General features: G+C 36.5%; 1 pseudogene; it reads left to right on the forward strand.

The window, feature by feature from the left end:
• Positions 1-5739: 5739 nt before the first annotated feature.
• Positions 5740-6961, forward strand: LOC131045806 (methyltransferase FGSG_00040-like; annotated as a pseudogene).
• The last annotated feature ends 16043 nt before the right edge of the window (positions 6962-23004 follow it).

A 23004-nucleotide genomic window follows, 5' to 3' on the forward strand; every position in this document is an offset into this window, starting at 1 on the left:
GAAGTAAGATGAGAGAGATAGGAAAAGAAGAGGTGCATGCATGTATACAAACATATATATATATATATATATATATATATATATATATATATATATGTCTTCATAACCCGTATGGGTTTTGTTAAACAAAAAAAATGTTTTTAGTTCTTCATAACCCGTATGGGTTTTGTGAAACAAAAAAAAATATTTCTAGTTCTTCATAACCCATACGAGTTATTTAGAACTGCGAATAGTACTTTTGGTTCTTCAAAACCCGTGTGGGTTTTGTCTTGGTAAGAGGGTTGGAAAATGACCCTAAGGCTTGCAAGCCCATTTTCCCCCATTTTTGTTCCTTTACACGCTTTTTCATCCTCCACCATGATTTCTTGACTTCATCGTCATCAGGTTTACAAATGATGAAGTGGGTATCTCTAAAATTACCACCATATTCTCACACATCTTATTAGTTTTCTAACCATATAAATTTTTTAATTTTTGGACAACATTAGCATAGTAAACTTTAATTTTCTTTATCAGTGCCTTGATAGTCCTCACAGACATATGTCTACCATTTTTTTAATAAGTTTTGATATACTTGACTAAATTCAAAATAAATTATATATTATTGTTCTACACTATATTATATACACTTTTAAAAAAAATTGCATTTTTTATTATTTTGATGCAAGTTATGCCCAGCGCACGAACAGGTACCAAATTTTCAGGATGCGGTCACTTCCAAAAATCATAAAAAATAAAATACTCAACAAAAACTTACAAAAAAATACACAACTTCTATATCTCACTCTTACCTATCATCCTAGCGAAGGGTTTTGCAAAATACTAAATCTAACTATATATTTTGTGTAGTGCACGAAAACAACTATGTTATATTTTTCTGAAAAAAATAAGAATAGTTTTTTGTGCGTGAAAGGTTTGACCCTCTTAATCTTATTCATTTTTTTTTTTAAATAGTAGTTTAGAAACTAGATTCAGAGTACTAAAATTCTTATTATTTTCTCAACTCCTAGTTTTGAGTGCACGACCTTCAAATAGCTCTTTGAAGTTCAGGTTTACCTATTTTTAGAAAGAAAAAAAAAGTGGCCACTTATACCCCCATTTTTGTTCACCATCTTGGTGCACTTACCTAGACCATGAAAGAAAATTTGAGAAAAACAAAGAGAAAAAAGAAATAGAGAAATATGATATTGTAAGTAACCTAAAGCACGTAAAAAATACAAAATATATACATTCTATATGAAACTCATTGTTTTTAGAAATAGCTCATCCATTTTTACTTAACAATCATGAATACTTTAGTCTCTGAAGACAATTGAACAAAGAACAACAATCAATATTCAAAGATGTATTAATGACATAATTACACCCAAAAAACCATTATAGTTGTTCTTGATGGGTGGAGCTGGCATAGGCAAAACCTTTATAGCTAAAGTGCTCTTTGAAGCAAGGATTCGATTCTACAATAAGTAAATGGATAGCAACCCACTCAAGCCTAAAGGCATTATTGTTGCTTCCACAAGAAAAGATGCATCTAATGTAGGTGGCAACACTACACATTTTGTCTTCCATCTATCATGCAATTCTTCAAAAATGTTGACTTTGTACTCAAACACTCTTGATTGCTTAAGGAAAAACCTTGACTAGTTACAAATTTTACTTATTGGTGAAGTCTCATTCATTGGCTCTACAATGCTATACAATATAGAATCTACACTTCATCTAATCAAACACATGTCATTAAAACCCTTTGGCAATGTTGATATCATATTTTGTGGTGACTTCTAGCAGCCACAACCGATTTGACCATACTACTATAGACTTTCTTCTAACTAAGTATGACCATTTTGGATGATCTACATGTTATGGCCACACTTGTAAACTACCTTTGTTGTATGTAGTGACTAATACAACACTTTGGCTAAAGTTTCATAAAAATAAGTCTCTATTCACACACCTCTTACTCGACTTGGAGACTACTCTCTCTTCCTAAGGTTCGGTAAATAAATTCAACAAGACCAAAAATATAATAGAATTTTCTTATATGAACACTTTATAGTTATGGACTTTTCCCTTTGCAACTACAACTTGGAACTATAGAGTCTATGTCTTTAATCCATCTTAAGTTCATTAAAGGTTTTCACTATCTTACTCAAAATATTGAGTCTATTAAGATGAAATACAATCCCCAACTAGAAATTCTACGACCTACTGGTCTTTCTTGAGTATCTAGTTTCATCCATTAACATTTCATTACCAATACTAAGAATGTACATGTAGCCATAGTATAATTACTCATATATAAACTACAATAATATAAATTATAGTTTCATTCCAAGAATGAGAATTCATAAAGTATCGAATAAGAGATTCACAACATAATATAGTAAATTCTCCATTTCCATTTCCTCTTCTTAAATCCATATTAAGTTTCCACATCTCAAACATTACATAAAAACACATCTATTCTCACATTTCCAAGGACATTACAAACAAATGAAAAAGAAGCTATCTAGAAAAAACTTAAAACATGCCATAATGCTTTGGAGAACAATGAGGGAAAGAAGAATGTGAGGCTCTGAGTCCTTCCTCTAAATCTCCACCTCCAAGCTTATCCTTACCTTAATCCACAATATACACACGAATAAATTATTTCCTAACTTTACTTCTAAAGGTGAGAGGAAAAACTTCTCTCTTCCAAGACTTCCTATGAACTAAACAATTCTTTAGCAAATGCACAATGATAAAAAATTTCCAAAAATCCCCTTAAAGTAAATAGCCTATCATGTGAGGATATTTCTCCATTGAGGATATTTCTCCATTCAAAGTTATCTTTTCCCTCCTAAAATGAGGGTGATTTGATCCTCATAATTATCTGCCAACCACAAACCAAAAAAACACATAATAAAAAATATTAAATAGATTCCTTCCCTTAATTATTTTATTAACAAACTCATCTAATCAATCTTGGTTTGATATACTTTATAAAGAAAATTAAAATATATTAATTAAATGTCTTCCCTATTAAATAGGGTATGTGGGTTTATCTAATTGCCCATGAGGGTTGGGCGCCACCTTTGGTGATCTTTCCTTATACCATGAACCACCCCCATACTTTGCTGTTTTTTATTTAAACCCACTTAAAATTCGTTAGCACTTTAGTCGCCTTCATCACTTACGTGGTGGGTGTGGGCCTTGCCCATCGCACCCCACCACCAAGTGGTGGTTCCCTTGCCCCCCACACGACGTGGTGAGGACTAATATATATATATATATATATATATATATATATATATATATATATATATATATATATATATATATAAACAATAAATTTTGATAAATAAAACAATTATTATATTATAAAAAATTTACCTTTGATTGCATTAAAAATTATATAAATATGCACGCATTAAGTATGTATGTATCATGTTTATATATATTTGTTCGCATTGAAAAGACACATTCATAATACATATATACATAACTATTATTGTATTTATTTTATGCATGTATATGGGCATATTCACTCTTATAATAGATATGACTAGACAAAAAAATGATCAAACTAATAATTCTAATGTATTTTTCTGGATTCGATTGTGTGTATTTTTTTCCATCAACGTTTCGAATCACACTCCGTGATTCATCATCAGGATGAAAAGAATTCCAAAGACATGAAAGATTCTGTGTGTATTTTTTTCCATCATCTTTCATGTCTTTGGTATTCTTTTCATCCTGATGATGAATCACAGAGTGTGATTCGAAACCTTGATGTAAAAAAATACACACAATCGAATCCAGAAAAATACATTAGAATACAAAATGGATTGTGGAAATCTCATAGCCTCAAACTAATAATGACAATCTCACATCTACGCATTCTAAATCGACACTAAATAGTCATTAGGGTTTCATGATGACTTATACCAAAACAAGAATAGGGATCCCAAAACTAAAGACCAAAGTATTTACTCGAACTTAGTAGTTCAGTACACCAAAGACTCGAGATGACATGGACACATTTCCCGCTCGTCTATTTTCCTCTCCTGGATGATACTCTCCTTGTTCTTTCGGAGATGCTAGCTTGACAACCCCTTCTCCTAGTTAGCACTTGGTCAATTCAAACACGTGATTAGAGCATATTCATCAATAGGGTTAAATAAGTAAAATTCATCATGCATAAACAAATATATGTTCAATTAGAATTTCTAAACTATGGCATTGCAACTTCAAGAACATAATAGAATATAAATCGACATCTCAACTTGTCGTTAACAAACATATGTTCATACTCATAGAAATTTTCTAACCATTTACTATGATAATTAAATGTTAAGTCTCTAGAATTGAAATAAAATACTACGTAAAATTTGGGAATGTGACAAGAAGGGATGGAAAGAGAAAGAGCAAGGGGGGCGGGGGCAGGGGCGGGGGCAGGGGGAGTTAATGGAAAGAGAGGGAGAGACTAGAGAGAGAGTGGGGGGCAAGGTGGGGGTTGAGGGAGAGACTAGAGAGAGAGTCCAAGTAAAAGAGAGCGAGGGAGAAACCTATATCTACTTAAAGATGTCTCAATAATAGTGCACTTCAAATTGCCAATATTTATGCACAAATGGATCAATTATGTAAAATTTATTAATGAGATTTTAGTTATTATATTTTTTATTTCTTTAAAATTAATAATTGAGGAGTTAGGTTCACAAGAAATACATGCTTATTGAGTCACAACATGCATATTAATTATTTATCAAATTATATGTTATTTGAACGTTCTCGTTCATATTTTTATGTGCATGTAAGGTCTTCAATTTTGATAAATGAAAAAATCTCCACCACATATATTTAGCTTCCATTAATTGTTTCCTCGTACGAAAAGAAAAGAGATGTCCCCAAATCTGATTCACCTCTTCCTCTAGAATCTTTTGTAGAGTGTCCAAATGCACTACTACTTATACGATAGATTTATTGCACAACGACTTCACATCTCGATTTTATCCTTAATAATTAATCTAATTAATTGAGAAGACGCTTTCTTTACAAGTGATTTAAATTTGATTCTGTTTCTTTACAATGTCAGATGAGAGTACATAAAATAAAATCATATTTGACGTGGGTCGGAGGTTTCACACACATTACCTAAACTGCTCGAAATAAAATCCTAAACCCGTCGGTTGCCTCAAAGATATAAAATCCGTCAGTTGTAAAAAAATAATGTCTGTATGCCATTGAAGTACAAGATAGGAGGCGTGTGAGACACGATCCATGATTCTAGAATGTTGTAGATAGTGACACTGGAGAGAAGATTATTTAATGACACAAAAGCACTGCCTTGGTGAGTCGTTGCAGAGTTGTATCACTTGAACATACAAGCATGGAAAACATGCAGGATATCACGCACGGCATATCTTGCCTCTTCGCAGCACAAGATGCCACCGAGAGCTTTGATAAGGAAGCGCTGGTTCACCAACATGAAATCGCTATCCGAAGATACGCTCATTTGAGAGAAGAGACGGCCGCAGGAAATCTGGTCACTTCTTACATGACCGTGGCAGAACCGCGCCCCGGCGCGCCCATGGTGTCGGTGTAAGGCCTCCGACCCATCTGATTTGGGGAGCTAAATGTCGACTGCACCCATCGTGGCCGGATCCTCTTTGGCACCCTCTGCGTAAACCCCTTCCATATTATTGACATTATGACTGTCCTCGAAGATGACCAAGGCCTTGCCCTTAGGGTGACCCTCTACAATGTAGCCGACTCCGAGTCTACCCCTGCAGCACTGAATACAAAATATCCCAAGGGAGGCAAGGTCGCGATCAAGGAGCCCTACTTCAAGCGAGCCATGGATGGAGGTCTCGCTATTAGAGTAGACAACCCTTCAAATCTGGTGAGGGTGACAGAAGTTTCACAGCACAATGAGCCGCCGATAAGAATGTTGGATTTGGAGGAGGATCGCGGCAAGGGGAATGAGTGCAGTCACCCACTACACTAACTGTATCAGTGCGCCAAATAATGGCAAAGTGGTGAAACAGACACGGCTGCTTGCTTATTCCAACCGAGCAGAGACGTACCTCCAAATGGGTGAGTTTGGGCAGGCGTTGTTGGACTCTAACAGGAGTCTCCAGATCGATCTCGGTCATCTGAAAGCCCTATTCTGTAAGGGCCGTGCTCTGCATGGCCTCAAAGACTATGCCTAGGCTTGCCAAGTTTTGCAAAGGGCGCTCCAGCTTAGCTTTGGGCAAGCAGATATTGAAGCTGCTTTGCGAAAGTCCAAGGGTGGTTGTGCTCGGAGCCGCGAGGGAGAGTACGACATTTCATACTTCTTTCTCGGAATGCAACCTCCTGGGCAGGTTGGCGACTTCATTGGTGATATGGAAATTCAGAAGACCAGGGACGGCAGGGGTCGAGGGCTCTACGCTACAAAAAACATTAGCACCGGCGAGCTCCTTTTAGTGAGCAACGCCGTCGCCATTGATGACCATGGGGTAAGGCCTTTCAAATTTGATGACAGACACGAAATAGAAGCTTTCTCTTCACAGGAGGATCTTGTAGCCGCCGTTATGGGTGCTGCCAAAAACTCTCAGAAATTACCCTAGATGACGGTTCTAAAGAAGTCTGCGCTTCGACTCCGTTCATGGACTTGTTTGATACAAACAGTCAAGAAATAACAGAAATGCCACTGGTACAGATTGACGACCACCGCATCCGAGACATCGTCTCCCGAAACTCCTTGGGCGAAGAGTTAGAGATGTATGCTTCAAATCAGAGTTTTACCGGGCTGTGGCTTTTGCCATAATTTATCAATCACTCCTGCCTGCTCAACGCAACCAGGCTTAATGTAGGAAGAGCAATATTTATGCATGCGGCAAAGCCAATCAACAAGGGAGAATAAATCACCATTTCTTACTTCGACGCCCTTCTTCCTTTCCCACTGCGAGAAGCCATGTCTCAGGCCTGGGGTTTCTAGTGCAACTGCAAGCGTTATGCTCTGGAGAAGTCTCTGAAGGCTGTCTTTAAGAGCTTGAATGAATAGTTTGAGGCCTTACACAACGCCGCGCTGGAGGAAACCATCGCCGCAAGATCGTCAGGAGAAGGATTTCCCACAGAGCTTCCCAAGTCTACAGAATTTGCTCAGGTTTACGAAAGGATGGAGAAAAGGCTCTGTAAATACCATAGAATGAAAATGGAAGAAATGCATTGGATTCAGTCGTCTTATGTGACTGCTTATTGGGATGGAACGCAGTCCGATGAGTTACTCGACAAGACCCTTTAAGGACCCCATTCCTTCAGGTGGTGAAATCCGAGAGGCCCTTGTAAACACCGTGCCAGGTGACTCGCGTATCCTTGTCATGGCAGCTCACCAGGCGGAAGGTTTAAAGCAGTGGTTTGGTAATGAAGGCTGGGCCGTAGATTACTGTGCAACACAAGCTAGAGATGCATGTGTGCGAGTGTTGGGTAAACAAAGGGAACACATTATTGAAGTGCTCATAATCCGCCATGCAAATTCTACAATCTTTTAGTGAGGTAGGTAGCTGCTAGGTTTTTGGAATTTCTGTTTACAGCCTTTTTGAAGCATTTTTTTGGAATCACTGTGAAATTGGGTTTTCTGACAAACATCAATCTGTCTTTCCCTTTAATTTTTTGAAAGTAAAAACTGGCAGGCCTCTCATGGCTAAGAAAAATTTCAGTATAAAACCGGACATGCCTTCACGCTTTTTATGGTTCGAAGATGCTATATATGGAAAGGTCTTTTGGGTCTCTTAGATCAGGCTGTTTCAGAGTTTTCTTTATTTGATTTCAGGATTTTTTTCACTTTATCAGATTTGATCTTGGGTGTTTTCGTTTTCTAACTCTTTCAATGATCTAGGTCTAAGAAGCTAAGACTAATGTTTTTCCTATTTGTCTGGAGAGAAAGAAAATGGAAAGGGTTGACATGGTTTGTTGATAATTGTCGTGCATGCAGTAATGTTGTTGTCAAGGTAAATAGAGTTATTTTTGTTTTGTACCCAGTTTCTTTATGGGTTTAGAGTGTTGGATGAACTATGTCAACTTTTTCAACCAAAATTCCTTGAAATTGTAGGGGCATGAGATGTTCTTAATTTTTCTCAAATTTTCTTGTAACTTCGAATTTTTAGATTTTTTAAATGTTTAATATATTAATCTCTAAATATGTCATCTGTTGTCTTAAAATTTCTAAGTTCTATATATGATATAATAGTTAGTTGTAAAATTAGAATTATATATTAAAACAACCATGATTTATTGATGTTAGAGCTCTGCAAGAATAAGTATCTCTCAAAAAAGAATAAATAATATAAATGCATGGTACTATGATGGACAGGTTTGTACCAAGAAAAAAATGTCATCTCAATCTCAACGAGTATAGGCAATGCTCATTGTATAATGAAATTTGGATTGAGTAAAGAAGATATATAGCAAGTGAGTGATAGGATTTGGTGAAATTCCTAAAACTTCACAAAAATCTATATATACTATAGTTGTAAAAGACCAAACCCCAAAAACTTCTATCTTTTCAATGTTTACATCAGCACAATAGTGGTAAGGAAATGAACAACATAAATAATGAAGGTTGTGTCCCCATTTTCTATCTAGCATACAATTGACTAGGAAGGATCTGAAGTTTAATTAATCATTTCATCCGCTCAATTGTGTAGCTAGAACCCTTAACCGGCTAATTGAATTCAAATTATTATAACAAGAGAAATATATGACAGCAAGGACATAAAATAATAATAGACATTCAATAGAAATAAAAACAGCTTGAATAAATAGAATTTATAGCCTCAAGTTTGCAAGATAAAACTATAACAAGAGAGAATAGTTCAAAGCATGCGTATACTAAGCATGCATTATTTGCAGGAACTAAGTAGAAGATCATGCAAAATAGGGTAAAAACGGGGCCTTCAAACCCCAACTTATAAAACTAAAAATAGTCTACTAGAAGTATACGATATGCATTAAGGTGGGGATCTCAATGATGTGTCTGAAGTGAAGATCAAGCACAAGTTGTCTACATGTACATTTGATGTTTCATAGGGCTTTGAATTTGCTGCTTTCCTCTTTCAATCTGACTTTTTTATAATATTTATATAAAGAGCTGATTTTGTCATTTACAACTTGTTTGAACTCCATTTTATCCGATGTCAACTTATTCTGTTTTTGCAGGATCAACTTATTCTAAATCTTCACCCTCTAAACCCAACAGTAACTTGAGTTGTAGGGTGCAACCCTGCCTTGGTTCAATGGATTTGTAAAGCTGATATATTTATGGTTTACCTCATAGATGCTTTAAGATTACCAATAGTAATTATAGTTCCAATGACGGTTCACTTTTTGTGCACTCAATCCCTCAATCATTAATTTTAAAGAAACTCAAAAAATATAATTAAAAGTGCATTAATAAATTTCAAATATGTACTTATGCATGGTGCAAGAGCACCTAGAGTTTAGTTGCTATGTTAGTTAGATGTTTGAGTCTTAGGAGTTGGGGGTCATGTCATTTTGATTCAATAAGGTCTATGGAGACCATTTGTAATGCCATTTCATGTTTTTAGGTCTATGTCAAGTTTGGAGTCATATTTTGCAAGTATGTAAAAGTTGTCAAATGTTGTCATTGGGATAAGTTATACCGATAATGTGTCATTGTTATAAAAAGTTGTCATAGTGGTCATCAGGATAGTTATCTTGATAAAATGCCATTGCACCAAAGTGGTATCAGAGCTTAGGTTATGATTGGGAGTTTTGTGTGTGTAGTCTGAGTGGAAATAGTGATTGCATAGAACGAGAAGGGCAAGATGCCTCATAAGGGAAGTTCAATCCTCACAAAAGAGGTGAGGTTGGTCAAGATAGCAGCACTGGAAGTAGCTTTGAGGAGAACTGATATTGCTAATGTGGATGTCAACTCAGAGGAAGAAGAAGTAGGTGAGCTAGAGAATGAAGCTTCCCAAAATGTACCCCAAAAAGAATAGTTGGGGCCGGAAGAGAAAAAGTTTTGAGCGGTGTTCAAGGCTGTCAAAGGAGACCATTGTGACATGAAATTGGATTTGCCAATGTATGGTGAGAAGATGGATAATGAGAAGGTATTGAATTGGATAAATGCCCTTGACAACTATTTTGACTTCAAGGAGGTTCCAGAAGACCAAAAGGTGAAAGTGGCCAAGACTAAGTTGAAGGGGTCAGCACTGACTTGGTGGAATTACACTTAGTCAGAGAGATTGAGAAGAGGAAATACCAAGATTAACACTTGCGACATAATGGTAACAAAGGTGAAGGCCCAATTTCTACTAGGTGATTACGAGGTTCAAATTTTTAGGAGGTTGTAGAACCTAAAGCAAAAAGAAATGGATGTGATGACATACACAAAGGAGTTTAATAAATTGAGCCTAAGGGCAGCGCACCATTAAGATGAAGTGGAGAAAATAACAAGGTATATGAATGGGTTGAGAAATAGCATACAAGACCAATTGAGTCTAACCACCCCTAGGAGTGTAGAATAATGTTTTCAGTTAGCCACAAGAGCAAAAGAGAAGGTTAAAAGGAGGAAGGAGCAGTAGGCTAGAGGTAGAACAATAGAGGAAGAGGAAACTTTGGAGGAGGTAGAACACAATTCCAAAAGCATCAAGGGGAGACTAGTGGACAACAGGATCAAACCAATGAGCAAAGAGTTGGATTCAGGGGCATGAGATGTAACACGAGAAAGATTTGGAAACCAAGGAAAAAGATCAAATACATTCTCAAGGAAGTGTTTTCAATGTGGCTAAATTGGTCACCCTGCTTGGAGATGCACGGACAAACCAAGTATAAGCTCGTATGGAGGAGAAAGGACACAAGTTGTTCATGAGGAAGAGGCAGAGAGTGTGAACTCACCACCATTTCTTGCAAAACCTGTGGTAGGGGAAAACCTACTCATGAGGAGGACATTGATCAAGGTCCCAACCGTCAAGGAACCACCACAAAGAAAATCTTTGTTTAGAACCACATGTATGGCACAAGGTACAGTATGAAAAGTGGTAACTGATTTCGGTTCCACCTATAATTTAGTTGTAGTAGAGATGGTAGAAAATTTAAAACTAAAGATAATCCCTCACCCTACACCATATAGGGTGTCTTGGCTAAATAAGGGTTAGCAAGTACTTGTTAGTGAGCAATCTTCGGTAGAGTTCAATATTGGTTTTTATGAGGATAAAATTTTATGTGATATCATTCCCATGGATGTGTGCGACATCCTACTTGGCAGCATGATAGGGAATCCCAACATGATGGAAAGAATAATGTCTTTGTCATCAAGTAGGGGGGAGTATCTTATACCCTTACCCCACTAAAGGAAGATGAGAGTGCAGTTCATGAAGGACCTAGTGTAATAGTGGTGAAGGAAAAGGAGTTCATGAAGAACCTAGAAGAAGAGGAGTGTGGATATGCCATTTTGGGGAAACCAATCTCAAAAGTACCAGATAATGACAACAAGGAAGTCCCTAAAGAGGTGTGAAGCCTACTTGATAAGTATGAAGGTATAGTAGTGAAGGAATTACCTAATTCTTTTCTTCCCATCTATGGTGTGAGTCATCATATTGACCTAATTCTTGGTGCAAGTCTTCCCAACAAGGCGGCATACAAAATGACACCTCAACAAAATGAGGATATCAAGAAGCAGGTCCAAGAATTGCTTGATAAGGGTGTGGTGAGAAAGAGCTTGAGCCCATGTGCTATGCCAACTATTTTAGCACCCAAAAAAGATGGAGATTGGAGGCTTTGTACAGATTCAAGGGCTGTCAACAAGATAACCATTAGATATAGATTCCCCATTCCCTGGATGGAAGATCTTATGGGTAGTTTGGCTGAAGCAAGGTACTTTACTAAAATTGATTTAAAAAGTGGATGTCACCAAATAAGGATAAGAGAGGGGGATGAATGGAAGATGACTTTTAAGACTAATGAAGGCCTGCATGAATGGTTTGTCATGCCTTTTGGGCTATTTAATGCTCCATGTACATTCATGAGACTCATGAATGAGGTCCTAAGAGACTTCATAAACAAGTTCATGGTAGTATACTTAGATGGCATTTTGGTATTCAACAAGACAAAGGAGGACCATTTGGAACATTTTGATAAGGTGTTAAGAAGGTTGGATGAAGAAAAAATGATAATCAATCTCAAGAAGTGTGAATGGATGAAGGAAGAGCTGGTATATTTGGGGTTTGTGATTTCACAAGGAACTTTGAAGATGGATCCATAAAAAGTAGATGCCATCCTCAACTGGCCAACACCTAAATTAGTTGGGGAAGTCATATGTTTCCATGGTTTAGCAAGATTCTACTGTAACTTTATCAAGAATTTCAGTCATATTGTGGCACCCATGATAGACACCATCAAAGGAGAGAAGGGGAGCAGATTCCAATGGACTAAGGAGGTTGATTAGAGTTTTGAGTACCTCAAGATAAAGGTAGCACATCAACTTATCCTTACCTTACAATATTTTAAAAAGGTGTTTACAATAAAGTGTGATGTCAGTGGCTATGCCATAGGGGCAATGTTGAGTCAAAAGGGGAAGCCAATGACTTTCTTTAGTGAGAAATTGAATGAAGCCAAAAAGGAGTATTCATCCTATTATTTGGAGCTATATACCATGGTGCAAGCACTTAAAAAAAGGAGACACGACCTACTTCCCAATGAGTTTGTGGTATACACAAATAACCATGCTTTGAGTTTCCTAAATAGTCAAGAGAAATTGAGTCATCGACACATAAAGTGGGTAGAGCAATTACAGTCCTATATTTTTATTATAAAGCACAAGAAAGGGCAGGCTAACAAGGTAGTTGATGCTTTGAGCAGGAGGACGATGATGATACAAGAGGTGTACTTTCAAAGTGTACGAATTGATTCCTTAAGAGGTAAGTATTAGAATGATGCAGACTTTCATGAAGTGTTATCTGTTTGTGAGTAGTCCTAGGTTTCTTTTCACAGTGAGTATGCACATTATGTAGTATAAGGTGGTCTTTTGTTTAAGCGAGCTCAGTTATGTGTCCCAAAGTGTTCTATGAGGGAAAATTTGATCAGAGAGAAGCATAGTGGCAGTCCTGGAGGACATTTTGGATGTGATAAGACATTGGATCAGGTCAAAAGGTTTTACTACTGGCCTAAGATGCACCTAGATGTTAGCACCTAGATGTTAAGAATTTTGTGGAAGGTTGTGGTATATGTGAGAGAGAAAAGGGGTCAAGTTATAATGCAGGGTTGTATCAACCTCTACTCATACCTAATAGACCATAGGAAGCCATCAGTATGGATTTTGTTTCAAATGGGTCTACCAAGGACCACAAGGGGATATGACAGTGTGTACATAGTTGTGGACAGGTTCAACAAGATGGCTCACTTCATTGCATGCAAAACAACCAATGATGCCTCCCACATTTCAAACTTATTCTTTAAGGAGATTATAAGGATCCATGGATTGTCGTTATCCATTGTATTTGATAGAGATTCAAAGTTTATTGGACAATTTTTGGAGAATATTGTGAAGAAAACTAGGAACCAACCTGACTTTTAGTTCTGCATATCATCCTCAAAAAGATGGGCAGACTGAGGTTGTCAACAGGTCATTAGGCAACTTGCTAAGATGTCTGACTAAGGAGCACAATCAGTCATGGGATCTAATCCTACTATAGGTAGAGTATGCATACAATGATCCAATCAACCAGAGCATAGGGAAGAATCCATTTGAAGTTGCCTATGGAGTGCATCCTAGAGGTATCTATGAATTGATAGATTTGAGTGGAATGGATAGGAGGAGTGCCCAAGGTGAACAATTTGTAGTAGCCATGCATGAAATCCACAAACAGGTCAAGGAGACACTTGAGAAGAATGTGGACAAGTATAAGAGGAAGGCAGACTTGAAGAAGAGAGATGTGAAATTCAAGGTGGGTGATCTAGTATTGACACATTTGAGGAAGGAGAGATTGCCAAAGGGAAAGTATACAAATTTGACGATGAAGAAGATAGGACCATGTAATGTGGTCTAGAAGTATGACAATAATTCTTATGAGATTGAACTCCCACCAGAGGTTGCTATCTCACCTACATTCAATGTAGCAGATTTGTATCCCTATAAGGAGTCTAATTTTGCAGGTCAAGGAGAAGAAGGAGCTAAAGATGTTGATATGGAATAGGTCAAGGACCTTCCACCTACTCAACCTATCCAACTTGAAGCCATTTTGGACTCAAGAGAAGTGAAGAGGACAAGGAGGAAAGTTTATAAGGAGCACCTAGTCAAGTGGCTAGGACTACCAAATGAAGATGCCACCTAGATGCTAGAGGACAATATAGCACAACATGGGGTCTCTATTGTAGATCTCATTTCATCAGGAGCATGAAATCTTTCCTCTCTGGGTGTATGGTGCATGAGTACCTAGAGTTTAGTTGCTATATTAGTCAGATGTTTGAATCTTAGGAGTTAGGGGTCATGCCATTTTGATTCAATAAGGTCTATGGAGACCATTTGTAATGTCATTTAAGAGTTTTCAAGTCTGTATGTCAAGTTTGGAGTCATACTTTGCAAGTTTGTAAAAGTTGTCAAATGTTGTCATCGAGATAAGTTATATTGATAATGTGTCATTGCTATAAAAAGTTGTCATAGTGGTCATCGGGATAGTTACCCTGATAAAATGTCATTGTGTCAAAGTGGTCATTGGGATAGTTATCCCAATAAAAGGGTCATTGGGATAGTTTCTTCTATCAGGATTGGCAAATGTTGTTTAGCTGGTAATGGAGGGTTATCCAAATAATTGTCCAATTGTCTTTTTCTGTATAGCTATGCCGACATAGGGACATTGGGGTAAGTTTACCTTATCGAAATTGCACAAAAAGGCTAGCTCGCCAATATTAGTTATTCTGATGGGTGGAAAACACTTTAGTTCAAGATTTCTATCTCGATGTTAGTATTTCATGCAATCCAACGGTCATGACGAGAAAGTGCAAATTTGGTATAAATTGTATAGCAACATTGGAAAACAGATTTGGAAGTGTAAGATGAGGTTTTGAATTTCTGAAATCTAATTCTATAGCATAGTTTGAAAATTTTGCACACTGGTAACGTATTGACATGAAGCTATCTCTTATCCATGGTGACTTATTTTTCCACAAACAACATCAATTTCAAATTGACTTCACATATTGCACAAATGGATGCCAAAAAAGATCATATTTTTTTCCCAATTCATCATCCACACATCTTTCACATACACATTGCACACCAAAGTGCAATTGCTAGTTTTATTTATTTTAAGATTTCAAAAAAATAAACAATTAATTAGTATCTTTGTTTGAGGATAAAAGAAATAACGTATTCACTATTTAATCTTCTATTTTTTAGTCACTTAAATTTAAACTATATAAAAAAAAATAAATTATTCATTATTTACTAATTTTAGAATTAGTTTTTAATTATTTTTAGTAGTAATGTAGTTTCTTACATGCATGTAAATACATAAACATAAAAAGTAAATTAAAAAACCAACAATTATTTTGGCAAATCAGTTTAACTAGAAGCATTCATGTTTACACATTTAAACACGTCTTGAAATATAAAAATAAATAGAAAATAAAAAAATAAATTCAAAATCAAAATTAAAAGAATTTTTTTAGGACCATTTTATTGAGAAAAAATGCTCCCAACTTGGTTCTAATTTACATGCTCAAGCATTTAATTTTCAACTCCACTCGTCTAATTAAATTTAAATCACTTGTAAATAATGGCACAATCCAATGTCAATCATGGAGACATAATTAAATTTAAATCACTTGTAGAGAAAGTGTCCTATCGTGTTACGAGGTGAAATAGGTGAAATCGGGTTTGAGAAGATCTCATTTATATCCAAATGAGGAAATAATTTATGAACATCTCATTTATCCAAATGAGGAAATAATTTATGGCAGCTAAATCTAGTGGATATTTCTTAATATTTGAACAATGTATTGTGTGTCACCATAAATTTCATCTTTTGGTCTATTGGAGACCTATGTACCACTGCTGCAACCGTCGTCCACCGATCTGTGCTCTCCTGGTGACTCCCCAGCACTCGGCCCAGCCCCTGCGGATCTCCCGGCCTGGCACCCTACTCTGGCGGCTCCCAACCTCCAACTCCCATCGGACTCCTTGCCACTGCTGCAAACCCGCTCTGGTGCCTCCTGCCTCCTCTTCCGATGATCTCCCCTGCCGCTGGCAGTGTCCTTCGTGACACCACTGACCTCCCGGACTCCCATGCTTTGGCAACCGATGGTGGTGACTTCCCAAGTTGCCAGTAGATAATAAAACCAGTGGGACCCGTGTCCACCACATGGCAGGTGGCCACAGGCCCACGATCATCATCCATACAGATGATTTTTTGCCACGTGTCATGTTCGTATTGTACGGATGCCGAATGGGCAGGGAGGAAAAAAAATTTGAAGGGAAGACAGGTGTCAAATTTAAGCACCTCATTTTCTAACATCAATGCCACATCAGCAGTATTTTGAATTTTTTTTGCAGGCCCCTCTCATTGAGCCTTTTGTTTTTGCAGTCCAACTTCAAATGGCCATATCTTGCTCATTTTTGCGCCTTTTTTGGTGCAATTTTTTTTGAAATGGGCTATAATTTTGTGCTCTTCGTAGTGGTGGAAGAATTTTTGGATTTTGATGGACTCATTTTTTTGAATTTGCAGACCTTCATGACTATACTTGTCTAATCCCTGATTTTGCAATTTTAGAGGCTTCATTTGGGGTCATACGACCTCCTTTTTAGGTGTCATTTTTTTGAAAGTGCATATTTTTTCATCTACTTTCATAATTGGCCATTTTTCTGCTGTGATTTTGAGTAAAAATTGTACTTTCAGTATTTGGCCATTCTTGGCATATTTGGTACTTGCATTTCACTTGGATCTCAGTTTAGATCACTAGCAGCATTTTTTGAAGTCTCTTAGATCTCATTTTGAGAAGTTGTAAATTGAAATCAGAATTCCACTTTGCCTTGTTTTGCAAGTGGCCCATTGTATATGCACTAAGTATTAAGTGCCAAAATCACCATTTTGGGGGGGTTTCTTGATTGCGTATTTTGGAGGGGTGTCTTGTGTGATTGTGCCTCTCTTTATCTTGTGTTTTTTTATTTTTGGTGCTATGGGTTCTCCCAAATTTTCACTTTTAACTCCTCATAATTATGCATCATGGAAGATTAAGGCATGGAGTAAACTAATGGAAAAAGGACTCATTCATTATGTAAATGAAACTATTACAACACCACCTGATCCTAAGGATCAACTTGAATGGCTTACTAAGAATTCTTAGAAAGTATGTATCAGATGACCTCATTTTTCACATTGATAAGTGTACAACAATTAAAGAGGCTTGGGATATTTTTCAGAAATTGTATGGTCAAGTTGATGAGATTAAAGGCTACAAGCTTGATAGTGAACTCACAACTTTGGATCCCAAGGATTTTGATACAATCCAAGATTATGTAACAAAAGCAACTGAGCTAAGAGCAAAGCTAAAGGATTGTGGAATTGATAAAAAAGATGCTCAATTGGTTTATAACTTGTTGGACAAGCTTCCTTCAGAGTATGCAGCCTTTGTATCTAGCTTTCACACCCATAGGTTAGCTCAAGGTTCCTCATACACTTCTCCCTCATTTGATTCATTCACTAAGATGTTGATACTTGAGAAATCTAAGTTGACCACAATGGGGATTCTCAAATCTTCAAAGTCACAAGCTTTGGTGGCTAACAAAGGGAATCAAAGTAATCAAGGAAAAGACAAGAATCAAAAGCAACCTAAGTCTAAATCACAACAAGATGGAGCACAATCTTCCTCTCCACAACAAGGTGATTCACCATTCTCACCTAAGAGGAAATCATATAAGGACAATCTTTTTTGTGGATATTGCAAGAAGTTAGGATATGATGAAAATCATTGTTATAAGAAGGATATTGATGAATTGAAGAATCTTCTTGAGAAGAATAGACTCAACCTACCTTCTAGAATGTCTACATTGGCTTCTTCTTCCAAGGATAAAGGAAAGGATCACTCTTTTGGGACAAATAAAGGAAAGGGACAAGCTCTTTATGCTTCTACAAGTCCTGATTCAGGGAGATGGCTTCTAGATTCAAGGGCTTCTCATCATATGGCATCTTCGCAGTCTATATTTTCTACATTTGAGCCTTGCCACATGCTATAGATTTTGATGGGCAATCATACATACATGGATGTGATTGGGAAAGGATCTATTGCCATTGGGGATAACTCCTTCAATGATGTGTTGTTTTTACCCCACTTGACAAATAATCTTCTTTCCATCTATCAAATCACACGTGGGGCAACTAGAAAAACTATGTAGTTAACACCTGATTCAGTTATCATTGGAGACTTGGAGAGTGGAGCTATCATTGCGACTGGGGTGGTTGATCATGTATCTCAGTTGTAAATTTTTTAGATTTTGGTCCTATTGATGAGGTTGATTCTTCCTATGTTGATGATTCAGATTTTGAGGAGAAATTTGGGCATTTGAACTTGGGGATTCTCACATGTGACCCCATTCTTGAGCCTTACATTTCATCTCTTTCTAGTGATATCACACCACCTATTGCACCTGATAATGCAGCTAGTGCGACAGTTTTGCCTTCTTATAATAGAGTGCAGCAGGATATTTCATCTCTTCTAGCTTTAGTTGATTGGGATGCCTACTTGACAGACATTGCAAGTTTTTTTGTGGAGTCCTACATTACAAATTTGGGAGACACCATTGATAACATTCATCTTCTCTTTGATGAAGATGATCCTTCTTTGATTGTTGCGAGGGATTACTCTGACCCTCTTGTGCATTCTCTACATGATCAATCTTTAGAGGTTGACATGATTGTGGATACTTTTGTACAACACTTGGAGGAGGTCTCTTTTTCTTTTGAGGAGACATATGAGTCTTTGGATATTGTTCTACATTCATCTCCACTAGATCTTGGAGTGCCTTTTCCAGCAGTGTGGTGCAGTTTACCACCTTTGGAGGGGGTACCTTTCAACATCGACATGGGGACACTTGAGCAGTTTTCAGAGATTCCTTTCATCATGAGTATTTTTGCTTCATCTTCCCTTCATGGTTGGGGAGACTTTGTGGATACACCTTTGGTTTTGTTTCTTCCTAAGGGGAGGAATGTGGTTCGATGTTCATGGAGCAGTTTCTTCATTCATCTTCAAGCTTCTATCATTGGTGCAGATTCCACATTGAGGGAGGGCTTCCTAGTCCCTCTTCTTCTTCTCTCATATGGGCGGGACTTTTTCCTCACATGGGGTTTTGTCCTTCACATACTTCTATGAGAGTTCTTTGTATCTAGTTTTCATCTCTCTTTTGGGGAAGAGTTTTTTTCCCATTGAGATTTTCTCTCTTTCCCCGCTTTGTGAGAGATTCCATTGCATTGGTTTGCATGCTAACATGGCCTAGTAGCCGGGACCCATCTTGCATTGCTTAGTTGCATTGTAGATTTAAGTGCATTCCCCTAAGTTGCACTTAAGGGGGGGTGTTGGTGTAAATAATTATTCATCTTGGATATTATTACACTTTACTTAAGTTTACTTAGGAAATGTATTTCATAGTAGTTTGGGTATGAGACACTTGGGTGTTTGTGCCACATTGGGATAGTGTGTGTAGGAGAATTTCACCTTTTAAGGTGTTGATCTTGTTGTTACACTCCACATTCAGTGGGTGATCCACCTCATGTGGAATATTATATTGTTTGTCCTACCTACCCACACCTATTTCCTACCTACCCTTGTTTCTAATTGAGCCACATGTCATGTTTGTGTCCTCACATATCAATATAGCCTTGCCTATATAAGCAGGCTCATATTCATTGTATGTAACGATTAATGATCTAGTTGATCAATATTTTCATCTTGATAGAATACAGTTTATTCCTATCAATATTTTGTCTCTCTATTGTATTTTTCATTGAGCCTTTGATCTTGGCAAAATCTCACATAATGGAAAAGTAGTATAATTGTTCAATAATATTCAATTTATTGATAACATGATAAATTACTTTGGGTTGAAAAGATGGGATACAATTACGATGACCCAAAATGAGACTTGAGAAATTTCATGTCATAGATAATTGAGAGCATAATAAAATTAGTAGATTTTTCATTTATGAACACGAAATTATTGAAAGATTAATTGGTTTATTGCTAGAAGAAAAAATGATTACCTAAATGTATTCAATAAAAAGGTCACTTATTGATCTAGTAAAGTTTTTGGTAGACATGGATACAATTTTATCTTCAAGAGATGAAGTAGGATCAAGTAAAGAGTGGGTAGTTTATTAAATGACTCATATTATCAATTGTGATGATATATTAGAGGAGGTAAGTAAAGATGAAGATTTGATGCATATTTAAGAGTAGGATTATAATGTAGGAATGAAAGTTAGCTCCTACAAATGAAGTAGGAATGAAGTAGGATCAAGTAAAGAGTAGGTAGCTAAACAGTGACTAGCTTTGTAAATGACTCATATTATTAATGATGATATATTATGATGATATATTAGAAGAGTTAAGTAAAGATGAAGATTTGCAGTCGCATAAGAAGCCTATATCCAATGTGTTTCTTCTAGTTTCATTGTCCAATATTTAGATAATTTTTTCTCCATCTTTTCATAAACCCAGACAAATTATGTAGACTTGGGAAGCTCCATGGGAAATTCTTCTCCTGACAACCTTCCAGCATTGGTTGGATAGTCATTTTCTTTCATGTATATACCTATACAATCTCTGAACCCATGTTGTATGTCTAATAAACTCAAAACTAGGCATGCCATGTTTTTACTTATAGAATGATGCTTCGAATGGTCTTGGCTCCCATTTATCTTGCTAGAGTTATGAGGAGATAACAAATATATAACCTAAACTAAGCTAGAAGTATCAACTTAGTGTAGACAACTTGATTCCCCAAAAAGTGATTTTGTGCCTTTTTCGATACCTCATTCAATGGATAATATTGTCATCAATATGAAATAGGATACACCATTTTCAATGACTTAGATAAATGATTTAAGACATTACCTTTGGAAATACTTGAAGACTTAAGACCTTAAATCAGGTAGGATGACAATTCAACAATAATTTGCAATTGGTTAAAGATCATTTTGACCAACAAAAATAAAAAAGTGGACTACAAATAAAATTTCAAGTTTGAGTAATATACGTACAAAAGCTATTAGGTTTCATTAAATCTTAAATATTTTTCTTATATAGGTGTTATTAATCTCTCTAAGAAGACTTGTTGAGGCTAAAATATCTCGAGTAGCTAGAATGACATCCTTGCCCACAATGTTCCAGTATTCTTGAAAGAAGAAGGGTGGAAAACTATCCAACCCCATGGATTTAAATGGACACATGGAGAACACCACCTCCTTGACTTCTTTCTCTATAAAACCATGGACCAAAATATTATTTTTTAGGATTACAAGGCTAGGGATAACCATGAGGAGTAACTTAGAGATACCATTTACTCTTAGGTTAGAGGAGGACAGGGGGTTGAGCATGGAGGAGAAGTGATTAACTACATCATTGTGGATGTCTTCCTCTTTCAAGAGTAGAGAGTCATTTAAACCAATCAAATCCTTCAACCTTCCTATTCTTATGATGAATAGCAAAATGGTGGATGAACTTGGTATTCCTATAACCTTCTTTCACCCATTGGATGTGGGATCTTTGTTTCCATAAAAGCTCTTGTTTCAAAACAATAATGTCATGATTGGCAAAAAGACATTTTTCCCTCTTTACTCTGTCAAGGGTTGTGCCAAAGCATTACATTTCCAATTGCAAATATTGATGCTATGACTTCAATTCTTTCTTTTGGGCTTGAAAATATTACGAAAAAGAGGATTTATTCCTATTGAATATCCAGACAACTAAGAGTGGGGGGTGAATCAATTGACAACTAAAATATTTTACTTATTCCACAAAAATAGATCCAAAAAACTAATTCCTAATTATTTAACCATAAATAGATATAAGCATGAGAGAGCACACACATGAAACACCCGATTTAATGTGGAAAACCCAAGAAAGGAAAAACCATGAAGAATGTTATTTCTCAAATATAAAACACTTGTTAGGGTGACACCAGTTAAGGTAATTTTTACAAAGGGGTGGCTCAGTGTAGGTGGGCCCACTACCTGGCTAAAACCACAAAAAAAAGAGAGATGGATCACTACACAGAAGAAGAAGAAAGAAAAAGAAGTAATCCATGATTGAAGCACAACAAACACTAAGCTGCAATGCCAGAAGAAACCTTTGGCTCACTACCTCTAGTACAAAACAACATTGACACACTGCCACAGTACTGAACCATTACCATACAATCTTGCACAAATTCACACTAACAAGGAGTTAGATCTTCTTTTCAATCCACTTGCTTCTATATATCTTCATTATTATCATCCTTTATTTATACTAATATCTGAAATAAAAGTCTCCCAAGTTAGCCAAAGAATAAACCAAAACCCAATTTGAAATAGGTCTTCACCAAGCATTCTTGTAGTTGAAAGGAATGAGAAGTGGACCACACCATCAATCAAAACAACATGTTATCCATACACCACAATCATAGAAGCAAAAAACTAGAATATTCAAGGTCAGCCAAACCTAGAATGAACATATATATAATCATGAATTCAGAGAACATCATCACGTACCGAATTAGAATTTAACAAAGATAAAGAGATGAATAACATAAATCCATAATAGTATTGATAGATTTGGAAATGCAAAGAAATGTGGAGCATTGCAAAAATTGTAAATATAATCATCATCACTACATACACTTCCAAAGAATAACTTCTAGAGCACCAAAACATAAGAATGACATCCCAAGGCAACATCCAACAACATAGTAAAACTTCATGACCACAACTGCAACATATCAGAAATGTGGAGCAAAAACCAATCAGTGAAACAAAGAATCAGTATGTTGAC

This window comes from Cryptomeria japonica, chromosome 5 (assembly GCF_030272615.1).
Source record: "Cryptomeria japonica chromosome 5, Sugi_1.0, whole genome shotgun sequence".
Classification (NCBI taxonomy): domain Eukaryota; kingdom Viridiplantae; phylum Streptophyta; class Pinopsida; order Cupressales; family Cupressaceae; genus Cryptomeria; species Cryptomeria japonica.